Here is a 24,738-nt window from a genome sequence, read left to right on the forward strand (position 1 = left end):
ATTGGCCTCCATCATACTCTCAGGCAGTGTCATTCCAGACCTTAAACATCTGCTGAGTTAAGAGATTTTTCCTCATAGCATTGTTGCTTCTTATACTAATTTACTTTAAAAATCTGTGTCTTCTTGTTTCTTGATCTTTCCATGAATGCAAGTAATTTTCTCCTTATTTATTTAGTCAAGGCATCTCATGATTTTGAATACTTCAAGTAGAAATCCTCTCAACTTTCTCTTCAAGGAGAATAGTCCTTGCTTCTCTATATCTTCATAGCTAAAATTCCTCATCTACATAAACATTCTTGGATAAGCTTTCTGCACTTTCTTTACCTGCTTCCTTCACATCCTTCTTGAAATGTAGAGCCCAGAACTAGACATGATATTCCACATGTTGTGCCAATCAAACAGTCAACGTTTTTCTGGATGGTATCAGCTTCTTGACTGTTGTAGGTACTATACTCATCTATCAAGTGGGGAGTATTTCACCACGCTCTTGGGCGTTGTAACTGATTGACAGCATTGTCTTTGGGGAGACAGGGAGGTGAGTTATTTGCTGCAGAATTCTTTGCCTCTGACCTGTTCTGTAGCCATGGTATTTATATGGCTAGTCCAGTTGAGTTTTTGGTCAATGATAACCTCCAGGATGTTGAGAGTGGGGGAGATCAGTGATGCCAATGCTATTGAATGTCAAGGTTAGATTTTTCTCTTCTTGGAGATGATCATTGCCTCGCACTTGTGTGGACAACATTCCCTTGAATTTTCTTTCTGACTGCACGGGACTGGAAGCCAGTGCAAAAAGGGTTGGTGAGGTCTGAATGCTACATGCCATTTGTCAACACAAGCCTGAATTTTGTGCAGATTTTGCTATGTTTGGACCATAGACTTCCCAACAAATGGAATTAAATTGACTGGTCTCTGGTTGGTTGGCTTTTTCTTCCATTATTTAGTGAACACGAGCATAAATATTTAGTTTTCTTTATTCCCTCGGCATCACCCCTGACTCTAAGGGAGACTGAAAAGTTGAGCAGTGCCCTTGCAATTTCCATTCTCATTTCTTTCTAATGAATAACAACAAAAAGAAAATCAGTACAGAATAATGGTTGGACAGTGGGATACACTTAGGTGACACCTGTACTATCTACTTGCTCCTTTTAAATGACTTGGTGTTGATCCTACCCCTCTGTCCTTGCATATTCATGCTACAGGGTGACCACATCCATAAGAACGCTATCTTGATGGAGGAATTGCAGTGACACCAACCATTGCTCAAGTTCTAAAACTCAGAACTCAAACTGCTACTGCAGAATTACATTTCTTGCACAAGTGGTTTCTCAGGACTCAGAAAGCCTTCCAGAGCTGTCAAATAGCACAGGGAGGTACACTTTCAAAGCTGAAGCAACCCTGACATTTCCTTATTTGTTAGCTGTCCCTTTGCAATGACAAGAAAGTAAACTTTGCAAAACTAGAATACTTTACAATGTCAATAAAACCTCACTAGTACTGATAAATCCCATGAATTATCAACACAGTCCATTTACAGGGGAAACTCGATTATCCAAACTTGATGGGCAGGCACTATTTTGTTTGGATAATCAATGATTCAGTTAATCGATTAAACGCCCTTCCTCTGAGGCTCGGAGTTTTTAAAGTCTGCTCCCCGTTCAGGAGACTAGCAGCAGGACAGAGCACTCAAGGCCCCGCTCCCTCCAACACTGCCCCACCCATCTCCAACCCCATCCAATATTGCCCCCTGCCCCCAACATCCTCTGCCGCAACCTCGTGCAACACCGCGCCCCACCCCGTGCACCACTGCCCCCTGCCCCCAACACAGCCCCCTGCCTCCGCCCAACACCGACCCCCGCCCCCCAAGTCCGTCCAACACTGCCCCCCAACCCCGTACACACCCGCCCCCTCTCCGGGACAGCTGGACTGGACACCAACAACAAGACTGCTGCAGCTGCCTTTGTGGGGTAAGTCTTCAAATAGCACACACACACGCAGCCACAGCCACACGCACAACTTTTTGACAGGTTCCACCTTTTGCCCTGTACAGGACAATGTTGGAGATATTATCTGGAGAAGAGGGGTTTAGGTACACCCCTCTGTAGAACTCCAGGGAAAGTATGAGGGGAGAGAGAGAGAGAGGACAGGCAGACAGTCATTTGGAGAAGGTGCCTATTGAATCACTGTAAACAAAAGACGCAATCACTGTTGGAAACATATCTTTGATGTAATGTTTCCATTGGGACCTCGAGATCTCCTTCGGATAATCCAACTTTTGGATAATTGGTATTCGGATAATTGAGGTTCCTCTGTAGTTAAAACAAACATTACTTCAAAAACAAAAATACTCTACAACTGCTCACTCATTCCTTATTATCAATTCTTCATTTTTTTTGTTGCTTTTACATCTGCCACATGTTGAGACACTGGCTGTAAGCTGCAGTACTCACCAATTAATCTGCTACTTGCTTCCCTGTGTTGCCACACTTCCTTTTCTCTTTCTGAATGTGGGCTCTGGCTGATTACAAGTGACATTTCATCCCACAGGTCTGATTGGGTGGAATCTTCCATCATGGAGGGCGAAAGGACAACATGATTCTGTAGCAGGGGACTCACATGAGGACTTTAATAAGTGTTGGATGAAAGGTGTGTGAGATATATATTTTTGTTTAGAAGTTGGATTTGAAAAATAGTGGCATATGGGATTGGCTACTTTCCAAAAGGATTTTATTTTTTTAAAAAATGAGGTCATTGCAGGACAATGACCTAAAATAGTATGGGTCAGAGTGCAGGATCTCCTGGAGTGTTCATGGAAAATTGCTCTATCTATTGATAAAAAGATTGAAGGCCATTATCTTCTCTTTAGTTCAGAATTATTAAGGATTGATTTTTAGCTTAGGAAATCTGGAGATTAAAATTTTCAGATCAATTCAGAGGTTACTTGACTGGGATCAGAATGAAACACAGTTTCTCTACGAGAAAGCAGTATAAGACAATTCAGGAAGAGCACAGTTACCTCAGTTTATAATGTTTGGTGGAGATTTTCAGGTTAAGAGATGCTAAAAAAAGTCCAACCTCTCAGTTTTGTGCACATTCCACAATTCACAGGGAAGAATTGAGAAGAATCAGTTAAGTTGAACTTAAAGGTTTGGGAGAGAGGTAATTTCTTCCAATTTGTGTCTCTGGAATAGTGCCAAAACGTTGTCTTACTGTGTGCTTTAATTTTGTTCCAACTGCATTCTATAACTAGACAGCTTGGTTTGTGTCTTTTTTAATAAAGACAAAATACTGCAGACGCAGAAAATTTGAAAAAGCCATAATCAGATACTCAGCAGGTCTGGCAGCGTCTGTGGACAGAGACAGAGGTATTGTTTACTTTGTTCCAGTTCTGAACAAAAGTATTCCAGATTTAAAGTTTCAACTTGGATGTTGTCAAACCTGTTGAGTTTCTCTAGCATTATTGGGATTGTTTTGTTTTTCCCTCATGTTTACCTTTTGTGTAACATATTTCTTGTATTCAAGCAAATCTACAACTTTTTTTTAGATTACTTACAGTATGGAAACAGGCCCTTCAGCCCAACAAGTCCACACCAACCCTCTGAAGAGCAACCCACCCAGACCCATTCCCCTACATTGACCCCTTCACCTAGCACTATGGGCAATTTAGTCCGGCCAATTCACCTAACCTGCACATTTTTGGACTGTGGGAGGAAACCAGAGCACCCAGAGGAAACCCATGCAGACATGAGGAGAATGTGCAAACTCCACACAGACAGTTGCCTGAGGTGGGGATTGAACCCTGGCCTCTAGCCCTGTGAGGCAGCAGTGCTAACCACTATGCCACCGTGATCATGTTTCAGTGAATACCTGCTGTGTTAACTACAAATTGAAAAAAACTCTAGCCAAGTTTCGTTCTGGGATCTGACTTGTTAAGCAGGACCATCAGATGGAAATGTAACAAGTTGTATATGGGAAAATGCTGATGGCCATGCATATTAAAATTTGCTGCATTGTAGATCACCAACAAGGTGAGCTCTCTCTTCCTCTGCTTTACTCTCACACCTATCCACATTTCTCACACAATGTGGGCAAAATTGTCAATAGATTTGTAGCATTGCAGCCAAACTCTCTAAATAACTCTATGATTGCTGACCTCCTCACTGTCATGATCGAATTTGCTTGCTTAAGTGAGGTGGTTCTGTCTTTTTGTCCTGCGGGAAGTGGACATCTCACCTCAGCCTGAGAAGAACCTTGCCTGGGATCCTGATGCTGCTACCATGCCAGCAAACACTTCATCCGTCAGATCTAAACAATACCTGCTTCAATAATTTCTCAAGCTTCTCTCGATGGCAGGTCAACACTGATGAAGCCTCCAAGCCTTCTGGGAAGGATGTGACCAGTGGAATGCAACATGGATCAGTGCTAGGCCTTTAAATGTTTACAATATATGTTAAAGTCTTGGATGAAAGAACAAAATTTATGGTTGCTCAACCTGCTGATGATCTAAAGATTGATAGTAAGTTGCAAAGAAGCCAAATGAAATCAGTAAAGCTATCTCGATAAGTTGTGATTGGCAAATGGCATACCATGAGGAAACGGCAGGAAAAGTGGAAAATCAGCATTCTATTTAAACAGCAAGAAATAGCAGAACGCTGAGGTACTGAGGTATCTCCTGTCCTGCTATGAAATCATAGAAAGCTAGTTTGTGAGCACAAGAAGTGACTAAGAAAGCAAATGGAATGTTATTGTTTATTGCCAGAGGAACACAGAAAAGTAAGGATATCTTAATGATGAGACTACATCTGCATAAATAGATTAGGTTGCCTTACTTAAGAAAGAACATAACTGCATTGGAAGCTGTTTAGAGAAAGTTCACTCAACAGATTCTGAGATAAAGGTGTTATCTAATGAGGATAAATAGGATAGGTTGGGCCTGTATCCATTGGAGCTTAGAAGAATAAGGAGGTGATCTTATTGAAATATATGGGATCCTGAGATAGCATGACAGAGTAAATGCTGAAAGAACAATTCCCCTTCTGGGCGACACTAGAACTACAGGATCTATTTTCTCCTGGAGGAAATTAAAACAATCACAAATGAGTTAGCTTGTCGAGAGGACAGGAGTGACTTCTATGATGGAGAAACTATCTTAGTTGAATTCATTCAGCATCAGCAAGAGGCAGGGATATAAGAAAGGACACTGAACAGTGACAAATTGAACTTATTAATTAAAAAGTGTTGCTTAAGTACCAAAAAAAAAGGAATGAAGATGAAAAGTCAGACCTTATGCCAGCTTAAACTGCCTGCTCCTTTAAGTTGTGCTACCTCTTAAGAGGATTTACTCAGGGTTTCTGGTGGGTCAAGGAGGTAGCAGCATCATGCAAACTGAAATCAAACTTGTATTATTTGACCACTATCTAAATACTTTAGTGAGGACCTATATGTTTCTAGCAAGATTGTTGGTCCTAAATGGGCAGATCTCCATTTGTAAGTCAGACTTTTTATTTGATGACATTTGTGTCCCTCTTTCATCTAAGTTATTGCCATAAACATGTAGGAGCTAAGTGTGTATCAAGTGAAGCATCAAGGACTTTTGGTGTATCAATTTTCTATTTATTTTCTTTGCAAATTTCTATGATTCAGAGCTAGATTAATGCCCTTGGGCATCAATATCATACTAGCCTACATAAATTTCTGTTCAATCATTTGGAAACTTCAAACTAAACATGACAGCAGATAAGTTTTGGTTACTCACAATTCTGTTCGAAAATGATAATGTGAATCCATTGAAAATAATGAGGGTAGAATCTGTGGTTGGCTGGGATCCTCTTGGTAGTGCATCACAGCTTCAGTGCAAAATGTCTAACTGTCTAAAGAGAAGATGTAAATGGCTGGATCTGATTTCTCTTTGGGCAATGGGAAATTTGAAGAATCCCAATGTAAAGTCCATTTCCACATTTTAGATGTGGAAGGTCTATTTTTTACAGACAAATTAGGGGGGCTCCAAAACCAGAGGGCATAGTATAAAGTGAGAAGGGAAAGATTTAAAAAGGACCTGAGGGGTAACTTTTTCACACAGAGTGTGGTGCATGTATGCATCGAGCTGCCAGAGGAAGTGGTGAAGGCAGGTACAATTACAACATTTAAAAAGTATGGATATATGAATAGGAAGGGTTTAGAGGGATACGGGCCAAATGCTGGCAAATGGGACTAGGTCAGATTGGAATGTTTGGTTGGAGGGGACAAGTTGGAGTGAAGGGTCTGTTTCCATGCTGTATGACTCTATGAGTACATTCATTCCCGCCCCTGCCGCCCCCTGCCAGCTTGTTTCACTATTTGACATGATCATGGTTAATCTGAATGTGGCCTTTACTTGCCTGGTTACTCCCTATACCCTTTTGACTTTTGTCACTCAAAGTCTAACTAAGTCAACCTTCAAAAAAAAATCATTGACCTTGCCTTCACTACTCTTTGGGGAAGAAACTTCCATAGAGTAACAATCGTCCATTTCTCCTCCTCACTCTATTAAATGGGAAAACCCTTATGTTTAATCTATATCGCCTAGTTCTAAACATTTCCACAAACGGAAACATCGTGTCAGCATAGATGCTGTCAAGTCCCCTTAGGATCTCAAGCATTCCATCCAGCATTATCTTTCTGATTATTTTTTATGCAGTTAAATGAAATGGCCGTAGTTCATTGTTAAAAAAACTAAACTTTGTCAAATCATATCACCCTCTAAATAAAAGTTCAATATGAGAAAATCCAGTGGCCATTGTAATTGTGGCAGAAGTAATTATTTTATATGACTTGCCTCAGCACCCAGCTCCTAAGTAAGGAGGCAGGGAAGGGGAGGCATTGCAAGTGCAGCACTGTTGGTGTTCCTACACATCAAGACAGCAATTGTTCATGAAGGCAGCTTACTACAAACTTCTCATGCCCATTCAGTACAACCAATAAATGTTAGCCTTGTTAGTGATGCTCACATCCCATGAATACGTATTTAAACAAAGAGACTTCCCTGTCCAAATTATACAAAATGTTTACCGTTAGTTTCATCTGAGACTATCACTGACACTCAGGTTAGCTTGAAGATGGGGCTATGTGTCTCTGTGAATGCTTTTCAAACTCCAAACAATTGAGAAAATTGAGAAGACTGCTATAATGATAAAACAAGACATCATCCTCAGTAAATTCCTCACAAGGACTACAATGATTCACCCAAAGAGGTCTGATGCCAGCTGATGAACAACACTTCTGTGTAATGGAGGTTCCATGCCAACTGTCTCAGTGAAGAGTGATCTAAAAAGAGTTCTCTGGAATTCTTTTTTGCTTCAGTTTTCAGAGGCATGGTAGGGTCTGGCAGGTATTCCTTGAGATCAGATGTAACTGAGGAACAGGGGATGGCATTGTTTTATTCAATTGTCAGGGTGTGGGTGTTGCTGTCTGGACCAGCATTTATTGCCAATCCCTAGCTGCCCATGACAAAGTGGTGGTTAGCTCCTTTCTTGTATCGCTGCAATCCATGTATTATGAGGTCAGTTCACAATGCCAGCAAGCAGGGATTTCCAGAATTTTGACCCAGTGATACAGAAGGAAATGTGAATTATTTCCAAGTCAAGATACTGAGCCTTCTGGATGAGAACTTGCAGATTGTTGTGTTCCCATGTACCTGCTGCCTTTGTTCTTCTAGATAGTGGTTGTCATGGGTTCCTAGGGAGTTTTAGTGTGTCTTGCAGGTAGTAAACATTACTGTTATTGATCCTTGGTGATGGAGGGCCTGAATATTAATGAGTGTCATTTAAGCAGGCTGTTTTGACCTGGATGGTGTCATGTTTCTTGACTAGAAGAAGGAACAATACAGCACAGGAAAGAGGTCCTTCAGCCCTCCAAGCCTGCACTAACACATCTTGACCTTCCATATTAAAACTGTCTTCACTTACAGAATCTGGATGCCTCTACTTCCTTCCTATTCATGTATTCATCTAGGTGCTTCTTGAATACTGCTATTGAGTCTGCTTCCACCACCTCCTCTGGCAGCGCATTCTCGGCACTGATCACCCTTTGTTTAAAGCTCATGCCTTGCACATCTCTTTTAAACTACACTTTCCCCCCCACCACAACTTGAATCTATGTTGCCTAGTAATTGACCCTCCACTCTGGGAAGAAGCCTCATACTTTCCACTCTATCCACGTCTTTCACAATCATATAAGCTTCTATCAGGCCCCTCAACCACCTGCATTCCAATGAAAACAATCCCAGTCTAGCCAATCTTTCTTCATAGCTAAAATCCCCCATACCAGACAACACGTGGTAAACCATTTTTGTACCTTCTCCAAAGCATCTACATCCTTGTGGTAGTGTGGCAACCAGAGCTATATGCAATATTCCAAGTGTGGACTAAATAAAGTTCTATAAAAATATAGCGTAACTTGACTACCCCTATATTCAATGCCCCTTCCAGTGCAGGCAAAGATGCCATAGGCCTTTTTTACTACCTTATCTACCTATGCTGCCAACTTTCAATGATCTGTGGTCCTACAGTTGGAGCTTCACTATCCAGACAAGTGGGAAATATTTCATCACTCTCCTGAATTGTGCATTGTGTAGTGGACAGGCTTTGGGGAATCACATTAATGAAGGGGTAATTGGGTGAGAGCTGAGCATATCTATACCTATAGAGGGAAATAAGTACTCAAGGTGCTTAGTTTGTGATGTGTAATCTGAAATAATCTCTTGATTAGAAAAGCATTTGTCTGTATTCTGTTTAATCTATATTTGATTTGGCCGACCCTGTGGTGGACTGGGGTGGACAAATCACACAACACCAGGTTATAGTCCAACAGGTTTATTTGAAAAATACTAGCTTTCAAAGTGCTGCTTCTTCATCAGGTGGTTGTGAAGCAGGATCATAAGACACAGACTTTATAGCAAAAGGTTACAGTGTCATGTAGCTAAAATGATATATTGAACAAACCTAGATAAAGTCTTTCATCTTTTAAAATTGGTTTGTTAGTTTCGTTCTTTAATATGTATATCCCAGAACTTCTTTTAAGTCACACTCTCAAGATAACTTCAGGTTTTATAACAAAGGGTGACATCTCAGCTCAGACAATACATTAAAGGTGAGAGGTTACAGTCTGTCTGTATCCCAATTTTGAGTCAGACTGGTTCTATTTCTAAAGTGGAATTTACAAGATATTACATGGATTGACTGCCTGTAGGTTGTGCATTTTTTAAAGCAAAATAAAATGTATATGCAAATAGAATTCTGTTTATGAAAATTCACCCCATAAACTTGTGTGTGTGCATGCAGGAGAGACAGACAGTGTGTGTGCATGTGAGTGTGTGTGTGTGTGTGTATATATGAGTGTGTGTGAGTGTGAGTGCAAATAAAAGGCAATTTTGTTTCAGAAATGGATGCTGGTGACTTTGACAAATTATTAACTTTCAGTGATAATATGTATCAAAAACATGAAATATTTACTATTTGTGAGGCATGCTCATGTTTGGACAAATTCAGAAACCATGAAGATAATTTCAAGAAGAGTATAATGGAATTCAGCAGATTGTTTGCAAGACAGCAGAAATTCTACTTGGAAATTTCCCAATCACAGCTTGCATTTAAATTGTTAGACTGAGCCAAAATATCAAGTTTAAACAGACTACTGGTTATAACAGGAGTTATACTTGCAGATAAACACACACTGCTACAGCAAATGTCAAAAGCACTAAAAAATATTCCTTGGAAAGCATTCCATTCCAGCAGCATTTATGCAGCCAATAGGACAATGGTCCAGACAGCAGAAAATGGCGACGACAATTTCAATAGACTGCTGAGACCATCTAGAAGCAGAATGCAGACAAATGATGACCTTCAACGAAAAGGAAAATGAGGATAGAATGCTTCTGACAAGTTTGAGAAATGAAGAGGATGTGGAACTTACAAAAAAAAGGATAAAGCCCAAAAATGTTCAAGGTGAAATCAATAGTGTTTCATGTGTGATTCAAGGTACCATTACTTCATGAACTGTCCAAAACAGCATTCAAAAATAAACACAAAATGAAAGATTCCAAAGAAGATAGCACTACGAATTCAAGAAAGGACATATTGGTGATCAGAGGTTTCAGGCCAAAGATGCATGTGCTGGTGGAAGACCTTTTCAATTGTGCAGCGTTATGCAACTGTTACACAACTTCAGTATGTACAATAGACTGGCTCATGTATTTTTTAATCCTTATTACACAAACAGTCAGTGTAGCAAAGTTATTGAAGTTGAAACTTCAATCAGTTTCAGATTTGAGGATGAAACGCACTAAAATCTTTAAAAACAGTCGTCATTTCTAGTTAAATAGTCAGAATCAATCATTTTACTAGCTTGGATTGTAGTATCCAATGAAGTAGTGTTGTTAATAAGTAGGCCATCACTGAAAAAGTCCAGAACCTGAATATAGAAAACAACCAAACGGTTGCATTTGGAAAATATGCAAATTTGCAATTTACACAATCATGACATGACTATGTTCCATTAATGACTATAACCTCTCCATTAATGAAATTATAGAAGTGCTATTGACATCAGGGAGCAGAAATTTATAAGACACTAAGTTAATTGTGTTAATAAAACATGGAGATTTTCCTAGCAAGATTGAATCATTTGACAGTAATACATAGAGTCATAGATGTACAGCATAGAAACAGAGCCTTCAGTCCAACTTGTCCATGTCGACCAGATATCCCAACCTAATCTAGTCCCATTTGCCAGCATGTGGCCTATATCCCTCCAAATTAGTCCTATTCATATTCCCATCCAGATGCCTCTACCACTTTCTCTGGCAGCTCATTCCATAGACCCACCAACTTGCGCATGAAAAAGTTGTCCCTTAGGTCCCTTTATATGTTTCCTCTCTCACCTAAACCTATGCCCTCTAGTTCTGGACTCCCCCACTCCAGGAGAGTGCATGTGTCCAAGACTTTATGACATGTATGCTCAAACCATCAGGGAATATATAAATGCCAGATTCATCAGCTGCACCCACAGGTAGAGCAAAACATCACCTGATCACAAAGCAACACCATCCATACTCACAAAACCAATCCCAACATTGTCATCAAATGAGCAGACAAAGGAGGAGCCATCGTCATTTAGAAAAAAAACAGATGACTACAAGGAAGTGTACCGATAACTGAACAACCAGGAACACTACAGGCAACTACTGGCCAATCCGACAAACGAACACACCTGTGAACTAAACACATTGATCAGGACTTTGGATTCAGTCCTTCAGAGTTCCCTAAGTGCCCTCATCTCACATAGGTGACTTCTACTGCCTTCCAAAGATACACAAAGACAACGCACCAGCATGTCCCATCATATCAGGCAATGGGACCCTGTGTGAGAACCTCTCTGCTTATGTCAAAGGCATCTTGAAACCCATTGTACAGGGGACCCCGGCTTCTTTCACGACGCTATAGATTCCTTGCAGAAACTCAGCACCCACAGACCAGTCGAACCGGGAACATTCCTCGTCACAATGGACATTTCACCCCTCTACACCAGCATCCCCCACAATGACAGCATCGCGGCAACAGCCTCAGTACTCAACACCAACAACTGCCAATCTCCAAGCACCTAGCTACAACTCATCTGCTTCATCCTCAACCACAATGTTTTCACCTTTGACAACCTGTTCTTCATCCAGACACACGGAACAGCCATGGGGACCAGATTTGCACCCCAGTATGCCAACATTTTCAAGGTTCGAACAAGACTTCTTCTCTATGCATGACCTCCAACCAACACTACACACCAGGTATATTGATGACATTTTCTTCCTCTGGACCCATGGCGAGGAGTCACTGAAACAGCTACACAGTGACATCATTGAGTTTCACCCCATCATCAAACTCACCATAGACTACTCTCTAGTATCTGTCTCATTCTTGGACACATGCATCTCCATCAAGGATGGGCACCTCAGCACCTCACTCTACCACAAACCCATGGATAACCTCACGATGCTGCACTTCTTCAGATTCCACCTGAAACATTAAAACAGCCATCCCCATGAACAAGCCTTATGCATACATAGGATCTGTTCAGATGAGTAGGAATGTGACGAGTATTTGCATGTACTCAAGGATATCCTCATAAGAACGGGGTACGATGCTTAACTCGTCGACCGGCAGTTCCGATGTGCCACAGTGAAAAACTATAATGACCTCCTCAGGGGACAGACACGAGCTGCAACCGACAAGGTTCTTTTCGTCCAGTACTTCCCAAGAGCTGAAAAACGACGCCATGTTCTTCATAGCCTGCAACACATTATCAATGAGGATGAGCACCTCGCCAAGACCTTCCCCACACCTCCACATCTCGCCTTTAAACAACCATCAAATCTCAAACAGATCATTGTTCACAGGAAACTGCCCGGCTCTCAGGACAACTCCATACAACCTTGTCACAGTAGACGCTGCAAGATGTGTCAGAGTGTCGACACGGATACCAGCATTACGCTTGGGGACACCTCCCGCCATGTACGTGGCAGGTACTCATGTGACTTAGCCGAATTTGTCTATCTCATCCATTGAAGGCAAGGATGCCTGAGGCATGATATGTTAGCGAGACCAAGCAGAAACTACGGCAACGGATGAATGGACAACAATCAACGGACAGGAGTGTTCCCTCCCAGTCGGAGAACACTTCAGCAGTCTGGCACATTCAAACGTGCTCCTTCAGGTGACCATCCTCCAATGCGAACTTTGGGACAGATAACAATGCAAAGTGGCCGAGTGGAGGCTGCTAGCCAAGTTCAGTATCCATGGTGATGGCCTCAACCGGGACCTTGGGTTCATGTCACACTACAGTGACTCCACTGCAACACACACACACACACACACAAGGTCTGTCTCGTACGCCCACACATACACTTCCCACACTCACGCACACACACGCACCCTCTCAGAGACTTATCTCCCTTTACACTCTCACTCACACAGATTCACACACTCTCTCACAAAGACTCATAAGCCCCCTTCACACACACACACACACACATTTGTGGGGTGAATTTGTACTTGCAGAATTACATTTTATTTTGCTCAAAAATTGCATGAATCCAAGTAAGATGCTGTAAATCTCTTTTTTAAGATTAGATTAGATTAAGATTAGAATCACACAGGGCACCTCACATCCTCAATGCATTATCTAGGTCAACATGGCACCTATTGTTAAAGTTCACTTGAGAATGTAAAGGAAAAGCAATTTTGAAGATTTTCTTGACTTTCTAGCAACAAGCAAATTGATCTAAATTCCCAAATATATTAAAGCTGCATTTATGCAAGGAGTCAGCTCAAAAGGGAATCTTTTCTTCACAAGAAGGAGACACCAAAAGTAGTGTAGACATTCTGGAAGTTAAAAAAATGCATATATGACCTAAATAATATCTCTAGAGTTTTTTTTATTTCTGAGTATTGTTGATCTGATTGAAATTATGCTGTCTCCAATTGAAAGCAGATCCTGACATCATTTACTGGCACTAAGTGGTGGTGCTACCAGACATCTTTCTGATGTACGTACATGATTTTGATTGAAGTGAGAATTATGAATTTGAAAACATTGTCATGATATCATAACGCAGCTTTCAAAATTGGAAGACAGGCTTCTGGAATTTTTTCAGCATATTTGGTTATACATCAGGCTATCCCTTGCCTCAACAATCTTATTTAGAGGGTTAACCCAATGCTGTTGGTCAAAGTAGAGCCTCATAAAAAGATGCAGTAGCTCCCAAAACTGAAACAGAGAATTCAAACTCTAATTGGACTGTTGAATTGGCTGGGCATCTAAATGAGACCAGAAACAACTTTTGAGGTCTTAAGATTGAGTGTGGTTTTGAAAAATCCCAAGGCATAAGATATTATTGAGACAAATAAAAAATAAATTGATAAAGAACCATTATGGTTTGAAATTTCCATCATTAGGAGAAGCCAGGAACATTAAACTTATTGTTTTTGGTGATGCTTTTAAAGCAAATCTCTGGATGCATTTTCAAATGCAGAAAGGTATGTATCTTTTCTATTAGGGGAAGGAAACAATTATTACCCATTAGCTTGGGATGTTAAAATGATTGCCACTAGTAATAAAAATACCCCAGTATCAGAAACACTTGCTCTTGTTGATGCAGTATATATGATATTTTGGAAGGAATACTAAAAAGGGATTAGGCATTGAGTGTAACATTGAGGATAATATGTCACAGTGGGAAAAATTGCATTTGACAAATGCATAAGTAAAAAAAAACTGAGAATCGAGTTAAAACAGATGCTGGAGAAAGGAGAAATCTCAAAATTGAAATATGTTGCAGCAGGCAGCTATTTCTTTGCTTTATGAAGAAAGGAGCAAGTCTGAGGAACTATTCAAAATACTGGAAAATGTGTGCTTACAATTCTAATAAATACTAATAAAGGGAGTATATGGTAATTTTTAGTTGTTATTTTGTTAATTTCTCATGAGTGCTGAATGAATTTATTTTAAAGAAGACGGGAATTTGTTATCATGTAATAAGAATGCCTGAGACTAAATGGAACAAGGGAACAGATTATAGTTATGTTTTAATTGAGGAATGTTTTAGTGAGAACTTGGTGCTTATGTATGGGGTCATGTAATTAATATATTGGTATGTTGTAAGATAAAGAATAAAGAACAAAGAAAATTTACAGCCCAGGAACAGGCCCTTCAGCCTTCCAAGCCTGAGCTGATCCAACTCCACTGTCTAAACCTGTTGCCCAACTCCTAAGCATCTGTATCCCTCTGCTCCCCACCTACTCATGCATCTGACCAGACACATCTTAAATGAATCTATCGTGCCTGCCTCTACCAGCTCTGCTGGCAATGTGCTCTAGGCACCTACCCCCCCCCCTCTGTGTAAAGTACTTGCCATGTATATCCCCCTTAATATTTTCATCTCTCATTATTGAATCTTTCACCCTGGGAAAAAGCTTATCTATATCTATGCTATTTATACTTGTCATGATTTTGTAGACACCAATCAGGTCCCCCCTCAACCTTCTTTTCTCTAATGAAAACAATCCTAACCTACTCAACCTCTCTTCATAGCTAGCACTTTCCATACCAGTCAACATCCTCGTAAACCTTCTCTGCATCCTCTTCAAAGCGTCCACATCCTTTTGGTAATGTGGCGACCAGAACTGTACACAGTATTCTAAATACAGTCGAACCAATGTTGTGTACAATTTTAACATGACCTGCCAGCTTGTATACTCAATACCCTGTCTGATGGAGGCAAGCATACCACATGTCTTCTTGACCACTCTATCCACCTGTGCAGCAACCTTCAGGGTACAATGGACCTGAATTCCCATATCTCTCTGCTCATCAACTTTTCCCAAGGCTCTTCCGTTTAATGTATTATTCCCTCAAGAATTAGACTTCCCAAAATGCATCACCTCACATTTGCCTGGATTGAACGCCATCTGCCACTTCTCCAACCAACTCTCCAGTCTATCTATACTCTTCTGTATTCTTTGACAGTCCCCTATGCCTTCTGCTACTCCACCAGTCTTTGTGTCATCTGCAAACTGACTGATCATACCAACAGTGACCTCTTCCAGATCATTTATGTAACTCACAAACAACAGTGGCCCCAGAACTGATCCCTGTGGAACACCACTGGTCACCTTTCTCCGTTTCGAGAAACTCCCTTCTACTCTGTCTCCTGTTGCTCAACTAGTTCTTTATCCACCGAGCTAGAACACCCTGCACACCATGTGATTTCAGTTTCTCCATTAGTTTACCATGGGGTGCCTTATCAAACACCTTACGAAAGTCCATGTGTATGACATCTACAGCCTTTTCTTCATCTATCAACTTGGTCACTTCCTCAAAGAACTGTATTAAGTTGGTAAGGCACGATCTCCCTCGCACAAAACATGTTGTCTATCACTGATAAGCCCATTCTTTTCCAAATATAAATAAGAGTTTATCCCTCAATATCTTCTCCAGCAACTTTGCCACCACTGATGTCAGGCTCACTGGCCTGTAGATACCCGGAATATCCCTACTACCCTTCTTGTACAGGGGGACAACATGAGCAACCCTCCAGTCCTCCGGCACCTTACCTGTGTTTAAGGATGCTACAAAAATATCTGTCAGGACACCAGCTATTTCCTTTCTTGCCTCCCTCAGCAACCTGGGATTGAGTTGGAATAAAAGATGTGCAGGTTAGGGTGGATAGGCCATGCTAAATTGTCCCGTAGCGTTCAGGGATGTGTAGCTTAGATGCATTAGTCAGGGGTAAATGTAGTGTGATAGCAGAATGGGTCTGGTTGAGTTATTCTTCAGAGGGCCGTTGTGGATCTGTTGGGCTGAATGGCCTGTTTCCACACTGTAGGGATACAGCAATATTCTATGATATCTATGAAAACTCTGACAAAAATACATATGCCTGGACACGATCTAAACTACTTTAACCTCTGGCCTACATCAATGTTAATGTCAAACTGACTACAATATCAAATATGACTTGCTATTTTAATGGAAATATAAAAGTGACAATCAATAGATTTATTGGAGTAACCAAACCAATGCCTGTCACCAGTATTCAACAGCTTCAGAACCACAAAATTTTTAGTTAACTTCCACACTCTCTTATTTGACACTGATTAGCCATCTATATTTTATCATCTCAATAACGTATAAGTATTTCGTATCATTACAATGTACAATAATAGGTCTGAAAAAAAAACACTGAATATTTGAAATACTGTACAGATAAAAAACACATTCTTTATGAAAAATAGAGATAGAGAGTCTATGAAGAGCTCATCACTGATCTTGAGTTACTATGAGTCACTTCTGTTGGGAAGTACGGATGACATCTAATTAAAGATCAGGCTCAACTGTTAGAAGCTGCCATCCTCTCACTGAACATTTGCAGCAACCTATACGGTTTGCTTACAGGTGTAATCTCATGGTCTTACTTGAAGCATTTAAGATGTTTAACTTCAATACTAGAAGTTTGAATTAGAAGCCTTCTACAGGAGCTTTGAAGTTCATGATATATATAGTTGCCCAAATAACATAAATCCTCCTGATCCTTAATTCTTGGCAGATTAATAATGTGGTCATCTAAATTTTGTTTCTCAGGTCACCTTAATGCATTATTATATTGTTGGTCATACGACTATTTACAAATTAGCCAGTAAAGAAGTAGCGAGGTTGTCAACTGGGTCACAATAAAAAAAAGTTACATTTCTGGCATCAACATTTTTCTATTGTATGTAATGTAAACATAAAATATTCTCATTACAAGATGATGCTCAGCAACCAAAAAGTTTGTGCATTAGTGTTTACTGCGATCACATTCCAAAGCATACAGAAAATGAAGTTTAGGGCCCAACCTTATTAAAGCAACATAAAATTCTTACTGGTTAATGTAAGAACCCACAGATGAAATTTCAACTCAACAAGTATGCTTTTAGGAAACCATTTTGCCATAACCTACTTCTGAAACCAACGTTTATGGATTTTCACAAGGTCATAAAGTCTTTTGTTCAATTTATCTTTTCTGATATTAACTGCTTATTTAGTGCGGTTAGACCTCTTCAAATTCAGGGAAGGGACCAATATACAAAGAGAAAGACAACTGAGTTCAGAGCTAAGCATAAAATATATCTGCATTGATTTGCTCTTTAAACTTGCAGCATTGTGGGATAGTCCACCAAAATCTTTGAGTTCTTAGTGTGGGCGTCATACTTACCAGGAGATTAATTAATGAGGTAGGCAGTATTGGCAGTAATGGAACCTACTTTTGTCACTGTCCTAAATGATTTGTGTATTGATTGCATAATGGGTTCATACTATACTTATAATTTCCAAAATTGCAAGGTTACAAATTGAAGCCATCATTGTGAGACTCCGCCCCATCAGTAAATTGGAGGTGAAGTAACTTCTTCTTTTTTTTTTATTTCAAAATATACTTTATTCATAAATGATTTGATGGTCTGTACATTGGATCATGCCATACATATGTCCATATTTACAAACACAGATTCGACTTTATTCTTGTCCTTTACAATCCTGTGCATTTTTTCAATCTTGTATATATACATATATTTGGCTGAGGCATCAGCAGAGCCCAAAAAAACGTCTGTATGGGCCCCCTGTTCTTCTTTCGGCAGGCCGATCTTACACAGTGGTCTTTCCCCACCGCGCCTTGGCGGCAGCTGCCCCAAGCTTCAGCGCGTCCCTCAACACGTAGTCTTGGACCTTGGAATGTGCCAGTCTGCAACACTCGGTCGGGGTCAACTCCTTCAGCTGGAAGATCAACAGGTTTCGGACCGCCCAGAGAGCGTCCTTCACCGAGTTGATGATCCTCCAGGCGCAGTTAATGTTCGTCTCGGTGTGAGTCCCGGGGAACAGGCCGTAGAGCACGGAGTCCCGCGTCACGGCGCTGCTCGGGACGAACCTCGACAAGCACCACTGCATTCCTCTCCAGACTTCCTCTGCATAGGCACATTCCAGAAGGAGGTGTGTGACAGTCTCGTCCCCCCAGCAGCCACTTCGAGGGCAGCGTGCGGTGCGGCAGAGAGTCCGGGCGTGCATAAAGGATCTCACAGGCAGAGCCCTTCTCACCACCAGCCAAGCCACGTCTTGGTGCTTGTTGGAAAGTTCTGGCGATGAGGCATTCTGCCAAATGGCTTTGACAGTCTGCTCAGGGAACCGCTCGACAGGATCCGCCCTTCTTCACAGAGAGAGAGAGACAGGGACCTATCATGGCTTAGCTTTAATAGCTGTACTGCAAATGGAACATAGGGATGAACATAACACTTTACAGATGTTGTCTTAAAAAAATTAAAACTCATATAAATAAAATAATTCGGCATGAGAAAGTTGCTGCCATGTAGGCCTACAGTTAAAGATAGCTCAGGCTCCATCGAAGCTGTTTTGTCTTGTATGCAACTATGCAAATTCTGCAACTTTCATGGTCATGAAATGTCTGCTGTAATTAAAAACCCTCAATTACAATCACAAGTAGTCCTGAGACACACAACTATATGCTATTTTCTTTCATATAAACCACAGGTCTTTTTATGCTTCTAGTTGAAAATTATTCGACAAATAAACTTTAGTACATAACTTTGTGCATTATTAAAAAGAACTGATGAACACTAAAGGAGGCATTAAGAGTAATCAAGTCAATCTAAAGCACTAGACCAGCAGAATGCTTCAGTCAGTCCAGCTGCTCTTCTTAGTGTCCTGGTACACTTCAAACTACATTCATCTACTACTGCAATTATGGTTTCAATGGCTGATCTTTTGCTATTTGGTTTTTGTAGTGTATTGTAGCTACAATGATTGTTTGGACTCAAATAATAGCAGAAAATGATTGCTTTCTATTAATATACTGAGCGAGGAGAGAAGAGAGAAAGAAAAGGATGATCATATTTGTTATTCCATCACAAGACAGACCAACTCACAGATAGATATATAATACATAAAGCATTTATTGGACTGGGCATCGTTAATTGAGTTTTGAAATTCAAAATTTCAGCCAGTCAGAGTATTATATTTGTGAGATTTCAAAAAAGTGTTAAATTTCTTTCACTGCAGACTAAAGTGACGAAAAGAACATAATTTTCTGCTGAGATTGAGTTTAGTCATTTTAAAAGATGCAAAGCCAGAGTGGCAAATAGATTAAAGGCAAAATACTGCATATGCTAGAAATCTGAAACAAACAGAGAAAGCTTGAGAAACTCAGGTCTGGCAACATCTGTGGAGAGGAAAAGAGAATCGTAGAATCCATATAGTATGGATGCAGACCATTTGGACTATTGAGTCTACACCATCACTCTGAAGAGCATCCCAACCAGACCCACCTTTGTATCCTATCCCTGCATTTCCCATGGCTAATCCACAGCCTGCACATCCCTGGATACTATGGGCAATTTACCACAGCCAATCCACCTAAACTGCACGTCTTTGGACTGTGGGAGGAAACTGTAGCATCTGGAGGAAACTCACACAGACACAGGGGGAATGTACAACCTCCACACAGATAGTCGCCTGAGGCTGAAATCGAACTCAGGTCCAGAGCACTGTGAGGCAGCAGTGCTAAACAGTGCTGAGGAACAGAGTTAATGTTTTGAGTCTAGTATGACTCTTCTTCAGGAAGATATCTGAAGATTTCACACTGAACTTGAAAGATTAACTCAATTTCTCTATTCACAGATGCTATCATACTTGCTGAGTTTCACCAGTACTCTCAGCACATATAAACTATTATTCCATCATGTTAATTGAACCATTCAATTTCTATTCAGTTTTTATTATATGTTGTGTCTGTAATAGTTAAAGGCAATCTCACAATAGTGCTGTTGAAATTATCTTTGTAATGGAATGCAAGATGATGCTTTAAAACAATACATCTTGCTAATGATTTTAAGTGCAACCATTTTCATAAAAGATGTTTGCATGCCCATTTAATTCCATGCATTTTGCTTTATTTTTATGAATGAAGATATTGCTAAAAGGTAGAAAATCCTTTTCCTTTAATTATAAAAGTAAACACTTAAGTTAAAAAAATTTTTAAAGGATGAATAAAGGCATATTTTTCTTACCGGATGACAGATTTGTTAATGGCTTATATTTTCCTCAACCTCAAAGGATATGTCCATCACTTTTAACACTGTCAAAGCCATTGATTATGTAATTGCACATATAAAGCAGTTAAAAAAAGTGAAAAAAAAACAAATTAACATTCAAATATGATTGTTAAGGAACAAAATACTGAAATCTCTTCAGATTAATGATCCTTGCATTTAGCAAAATTAAACTAAAGGATCTTGAATGCTGCTGTTCATCCAGGCCAGATAGTATTACTTTTAAACATATGGATAATTAAGACAGATAATTCAGCCTGTAAGGCTGAGCTCTTAGATACTGCTGAATTTAATGATGTTAATTTTGGGAACAGGCAAATTGTCATTAGTGGTATTATCATTCAATTAAATGAGCTGAAATTTCATCTACTGATGGAACAGAGATAATTTGTGCCGTTCAACAGGTAAATCCTAGGTAACACTATCTTAGCCAGCTCCTTGTTCCATGTGGTATGAAGGTCTGTTTTGCAGCAACGTTATAAACGATGGTATTACATTTTGGGGAAATAATATTTTGCTGTATTATGAGGTTTATTTATTTCAAGAAATCACAACCCTGTAGCTATGCCCATTGATTATAAATCCCACCTGCCCTCCTCCCTTCGTAAACATTGATTGTTCAATGTTTTATTTCTGGGAAGCAGATCAAAATTGTCTCAAACTCGTGTCCTTGGTTCTGCAAACAGACAAAACACACAGGAAATGAGGTTTGACCCTTCCTTCACCTTACTGAAATTTTTCATGAACACCTTGGTTGGCATGGAAGACAAAAACATTTATTTTCCAATTATGTTTCAAAAGCAATTATCAAAGTATATTTTGTATTAAAAAATCATAATGAATGAAGCCTCACCGAAATGGACAAGAAGATACCTTAATTTCAGAAAGACTTTTTCATATTTAGAATGACTGATAGAGAAGGAAAGATGCATCATGATGGATCAACGATTCTTTCTATTTCTAATTGTCCAGTTGTAAACCAGACATATTTGAGAGTTCAAGATGGAGAACAATGTGGAATCACTAAATAGTCACTTAATTAGAAAGGCGGGAATACACCTTTCAAATATAGGGCACTTTAATATATTCCTTAAACTTCTGGAAAAAGTCACAAATTGTGCACTAGGAAGGAATCAAGATCTAATATCTGATAAAAAGTGCAAGATCCCAGTTCCTTTTTGTTTAATTTATTAAGAGTGAGATATGTTTGATTTGATGTATTTCTAGAACCAACCTGTGCTTGGCACTACAAATTGCCAGCTGTTTACTGGAGTGAATCTGTCAGAATAAAATCCAGCATCTAAACTACACACCTGGGCTTGAGCCAGTAAGTCTGGAGACACAATTGTTTTGTTATTTATGAGAATGACCACACACAAGATCTGGAAGGCTTTCAAATCTTTGGTCTTGTTGCTTTCTTATAAAAAATTCAAGAAGGCCGTGACTTTTTTTTTAACAGAACATGAAGAAACACAAACTGAGACTTGAAAGAACACAGATGTCCTTGGGCTTCATTCTCATCAAAATGGAATGAAAGAAAGTCACCATAGTCCTTCCAGACCACAGGACTGCTCTGTCATTAGAAAGAGACAATTGGTGGTGGTTTAATCTGATTTTTAAATAAAATGCTTCTTCATTAATCCCAGATGTATGCACCTATCTACATGCTGCAATGATAATCAGTGTTCTTGTCATCTTGGTTTCCTAGCTGCCAGAATTATTCAATCTGATAGATTGTTCAGCCTGCCTGAATATTTCACTGTGCTTGGATAGCTATTAGAAAAATAAACTGAAGTCACACTTGGAGGATTTGGTATCACGGAGCTCATCAGATTATTGTGGTCAGCCTTCTTTCAAGTCAATGGTGAGCATCTTCTCTTTACTACTGTCTCTAAAACTATTGAAGTGACTGTTTTTACTCTGGATGAGATCAAAAAATAAAAATGTGTATTAGATGTACTGGGAATAAAATCAATTTGAAAGACTAGTGCTGTCTGTGCTTTGGATACTTTGAGCAGCTTATGTATTAAATAAGCTTTATCCAAGTCCCCTTGTCAGTGAGGCAAACACAGGGACACAATGGTTTAACTCAATTTTATTAACAAAATATGCCTATTAAAAGCACCATGTGAGCATTTCCCAAATTCCCTCAATGTTTACTCTTTAACTCTATCCGTCTGAGAAAGGGTATTGGCAACGGTGATCTGATTTTGGGCATGCGATCGCTTGACCGCACTGGATAACACAACTTTTGGATTTAGTTAATCATACACTTACCATGCTGCTTTCCTGCTTGATGTCTGATATCATTTGATCAAAAAAGGCTGCTAATAAAATATAGCATATTTGAAGTGGCAAGCAACATTCCCGCCACACAAATGCAAATACAAGGCAGTGACCATCTGCAACAAGAGACTATCGAACTGCTGATTCTTGATATTCAATGGTGTTACCATCACTGAATCCCCTACTATCAATATCCTGAGGGTGACCATTGACCAGAAACTCAACAGGACTCACCACATACACTCAGTAGCTACAAGAGCAGTTCAGAGGTTAGGAATACGGTGGTAAGTGACTGATCTCCTGACTCTCTAAAGTCCATCCACTACCTACACGGCATAATTCAGGGGTGTGATGGAATACCAATAACACTCAAGAAACTTGACACCATCCAGGACAATGCAGCCCGCTTAACTCGGACTGCATCCATACGCACCCACTCCCTCCACCCTTGATTCTCAATTGCAGCAGTATGTACTATTAACAAGTTACAGTGCAGAAATTCACCAAAGATCCTTAGACAAACCCACAACCACTTTCAGCTCGAAGGACAAGGGCAGCAAATATATGGATCTACACCACCTGCACGTTCCTCTCCAAGTCAATACCATCCTGATTTGGAAATATATCCCTGTTCCTTCACTGTCACTGGGTCAAAATCCTGAATTCCCTCCTTAATGGAATTGTGGGTCAACTTACAGCATGTGGACTGTGGTAGTACAAGAAGGCAGTTCATCAGGCCATTATAACACAGATGGAAATTCAATAACTAGAAGGGTCTAGAATTTATACCAGAAGTTATTGCATATACTGTTGCTATGTAAAGTAAAAAGACATCATGGCCAAATGAGATACAGCCAAAGATGCTGAAGGAAGTGAGAGTGGAAACTACAGAGACACTGGCAGTACCCTTCCAACATTCTCTAAATTTGGGACTGATGACAGAGGACCAGAGAATTGCAAACAGTACGTGGAGTATTCACACTATTGAAAAAAAAGTTGCAAACACTGGTCTGTAATTGCCCAGCAAGCCAGTTTAACTTTGGTAGTCAGGAAACAGCTCTCTCTCATAGATATGTATATAAAAAATAAAATTAATGGTCCCATAGAAAAATGTGGGTTAATTCAGAAAAGTCAGCTTGGATTTGTTAAGTTTAAATAACTTGAAAATAACTTGAAAATTGTGAAGAAATCAGTTTAGAAGCTAAGAAAGTTATTGACACGTTTGTGGATTGGGCAGATGGATAGCTGATGAAATTCAATATGAACATTTGAGCATCAAAGAACATCAAAAAGCAATATAAAATAAAGCACACTATTTTAAAAGGTGTGCGGGAACACAAGAGGCCTGTGTGCTTACATGCAAACATCATTAAAGATGCCAGGACAGGTGGAGAGAGCTGTTAATAAAGCGTACATTATTCCAAACTTCATTAACAGGGACTTTTCCTTTATCAGGATGAGGACATCACTGGTTAGGCAGTATTTATTGCCCAGAAGCAGCCACTTTGTTGTGGATTTGGAGTCACATGTATGTCAGACCAAATAAGAATGGCAGTTCCCTTCCCTAAAGGAGGTTAGTGAACCAGATAGATTTTTCCAACAATTGGCAATGGATTTATAACTGTCATTAGATTCTTAATTCCAGATAGCTATTGAATTCAAATTCCATCTTTTGCCATGGTGGGATTTGAACCTAGATCCTCCAAACGTTACCTGGGTTTCAAGATTAATAGATAACACCACTAGGCCATTACCACCCCTAAGAGGATTTAGA

Source organism: Chiloscyllium punctatum, chromosome 6, assembly GCF_047496795.1.
Source record: "Chiloscyllium punctatum isolate Juve2018m chromosome 6, sChiPun1.3, whole genome shotgun sequence".
NCBI classification, from domain to species: domain Eukaryota; kingdom Metazoa; phylum Chordata; class Chondrichthyes; order Orectolobiformes; family Hemiscylliidae; genus Chiloscyllium; species Chiloscyllium punctatum.